This window comes from Sorghum bicolor, unplaced genomic scaffold (genome assembly GCF_000003195.3).
Source record: "Sorghum bicolor cultivar BTx623 unplaced genomic scaffold, Sorghum_bicolor_NCBIv3 super_2315, whole genome shotgun sequence".
Lineage (NCBI taxonomy): Eukaryota > Viridiplantae > Streptophyta > Magnoliopsida > Poales > Poaceae > Sorghum > Sorghum bicolor.
Window position 1 is genome coordinate 1 of NW_018396979.1, and position 3,239 is coordinate 3,239.

General features: G+C 42.7%; 1 long non-coding RNA gene across 1 annotated transcript; it reads left to right on the plus strand.

Moving 5' to 3' along the window:
* The first annotated feature begins 1,732 nt into the window (after nt 1-1,732).
* On the plus strand, nt 1,733-2,933 carry LOC8155528. The gene is made up of 3 exons (XR_002448992.1): nt 1,733-1,850; nt 1,999-2,202; nt 2,712-2,933. It is a non-coding gene; the product is annotated as an uncharacterized LOC8155528 (long non-coding RNA).
* Nucleotides 2,934-3,239: the final 306 nt, after the last annotated feature.

Here is a 3,239-nt window from a genome sequence, read left to right on the forward strand (position 1 = left end):
CCAATCGATAATTTGGTGCAGCGGTAGCCAGTGAGCCAAGCAGCGCGTCAGATACTAGTTGGCGCAAGCGGCTATCAGCTTCGACCCCGCTGACTGACAACATCATGGTCTAACTAGGAGCTCATTAGCGGGATGTGGCTGGCTCTAACAGTGCAGACTGCTTGCTCATCTAGGAGCTCCATGAGGATGATGCGGAAGATGTCGGCACTGTGCACCGGGATAGCATTGGACATGGAGTGCCATGTTGAGTCCGAGATAGGTTTTTTATCCTACACGGTGGAACTCATATGTAGGCTGGTTTTTGCCTCTGACAACCATGGTATGGATGCTCCATTGTTGATGGTTTGATTATAGTGATTCATGGTTGAATTCTGATCCACAACAAAATTTATCGCCCCCTATATTTCATGTTGTGAAAAATTTGAGCTTTGCATGGATTCTTGCAGATACTACGAGTGTCAGCACTAATGCATAGCATCATTTGCTAGCATGGACATGCATTGAAGTAATCATCTTTGCTCATCTCATCTCCACCTTATATGGTAGCTAACAATGCATACTTTCTTGGTTTTACTGTACGTGTAGGAATTCATTAATGAGGTCTACATTGTAGTCATCTCTCTTCCTTTGTTTGGATCGTTATGTTGCCAAAATATTCAATATAAACCATACTATGAGTTTTCAAAAATTTGAAACTATGCACCCTAATAGGGTATTTGTATTTGTGCATTGTCACAAAATTTAAGATTCAAACTCGTTTTAAAAAAGTCATATAAAAATAACAAATTTCATTTGCATATGCACTAGAGGACCAATTTTGTCCACTAGTGCATATGCAAATAAAATTTGTTTGTCCTCTAGTGTATATGCAAATGAAATTTGTTATTTCCATACATAAATTTGGAAAAGGGGTTTGAATCTCAAATTTTGTGACAATGCACATCTACATATGCACTATTGGTGTGCATAGTTTCAATTCTTTTGAAGACTCATAAGTATAGTTTTAATGGGGTTTTCATGGATTGCTCTTAATATTTTTCCTGTTATGTTAGTGTTTTATATTGTATGAATAAATATGTACGACGCAGGATGTGTATTATTTTCTTTTTGATAAGATGCTTTGTGTTATGTTCGTAATACCGTTGGGCCTAGCTCCTAGTTTCTTTTTCCTTGTACCTTCTTTGTTTTAGTGTTCTCTATATATCTGGTGTGTGTTCGGTTCACATCCATGAATATTCCATGCATTTCGAACATCTATGTTTTCTTGGTCGTTCAACTGACATTGTGGATCGGAGCACCGATTGATCGAGCACTTGCAGATGAACGCAGAGCTGTGGGTGCAGTCACCACGTCTGCTCAAACGCAAAATCAACTTTCTGAGGTATAACAAGCGGGTGGCGGAGGGGCAATGGGCTGTGATGGACGTGTCTGTCGATGGCATCCTTGGACCGCCAGCAGGTAGCCGCACCACTGATGCCGCCGTCGTTGCAAACAACACAACAGGCTGCAGGCTGCTGCCGTCCGGCTGCCTCATTGAAGACATGGGCAAGGGCAATGGCTATTGCAAGGTATACGTACATTCCAACAACTGCTTAGGAGTATTATTACTACAATCCCTCCATAAACAGTAAATATATTTTAGAATTCAGACCTTCAAACTTGAAATTCTCTCTTGCATTGCAGATCACATGGGTTGTCCACGCGGAGTATGACGAGACCATGGTGCCAACATTGTCCAACTCCAGCTTTCGGCGTGCACCGCTGGCTCGCGACGCTGCAGAGGCAGTACGAGTACCTCGCTGTTCTGCACTCCAGCTAGGTCCCAAGAGGCGACAACGACAACAACACAGGTGAGTCATGTCATGGACAACAAGGAAACTGTCCATATTTAACCTTTGATTTCATTTTTCATGTTAGTGTTTTATATTGTATGAATCAATATTTCGACGAACCAAGATGGATGTGTATGACAAGTCATGCAGTCCTTTGTTTTTTCAGGGAGGCGTGAGGTGTTTCGTTTGGGTCCAAGATCACAAGACTAATGTGACAAACTTGTGTGTGTTGCACACTCTACTTCTAGCAAATGGAAACAGCTGTTCTTGCTTGTAGAACTAGAGAAGGGGAGGAACTGCAGCGTCAATATACAGTTGCTGGAACTAATGACAGACTAGCAGAGCTGGAGTGTGACCATTTCTCCCTAAGGTAATCTTTTTCAATACTAGGCAGATTTCTGCATTTCCTCATTGATTGCCATGTAGTATGCATCTCTACCTAGTAGTGTACCATTTTTTAGTGGGCGAAAGCAAAGAGCATGGTTTATCATACATATCTATTCATACACAGTACATAGTTCTTCAATTCTACCTTTATTATAAACTATGAAAGATAGCTGAGCTAAGGTACTCTCCTTTATCCAGGCTTCATAGTACGAATCAATATGTTAGTGTTTTATATTGTATGAATAAATATGTATGACGCAGGATGTGTATTATTTTCTTTTTGATAAGAGGCTTTGTGTTATGTTCGTAATACCGTTGGGCCTAGCTCCTAGTTTCTTTTTCCTTGTACCTTCTTTGTTTTAGTGTTCTCTATATATCTGGTGTGTGTTCGGTTCACATCCATGAATATTCTGTGAATTTCGAACATCTATGTTTTCTTGGTCGTTCAACTGACATTGTGGATCGGAGCACCGATTGATCGAGCACTTGCAGATGAACGCAGAGCTGTGGGTGCAGTCACCACGTCTGCTCAAACGCAAAATCAACTTTCTGAGGTATAACAAGCGGGTGGCGGAGGGGCAATGGGCTGTGATGGACGTGTCTGTCGATGGCATCCTTGGACGCCGCACCACTGATGCCGCCGTCGTTGCAAACAACACAACAGGCTGCAGGCTGCTGCCGTCCGACTGTCTCATTGAAGACATGGGCAAGGGCAATGGCTACTACAAGGTATACATACATTCCAACTCCTGCTTAGGAGTATTATTACTACAATCCCTCCATAAACATTAAATATATTTTAGAATTCAGACCTTCAAACTTGAAATTCTCTCTTGCATTGCAGATCACATGGGTTGTCCACGCGGAGTATGACGAGACCATGGTGCCAACATTGTCCAACTCCAGCTTTCGGCGCGCACCGCTGGCTCGCGACGCTGCAGAGGCAGTATGAGTACCTCGCTGTTCTGCACTCCAGCCAGGTCCCAAGAGGCGACAACGACAACAACACAGGTCAGTCAT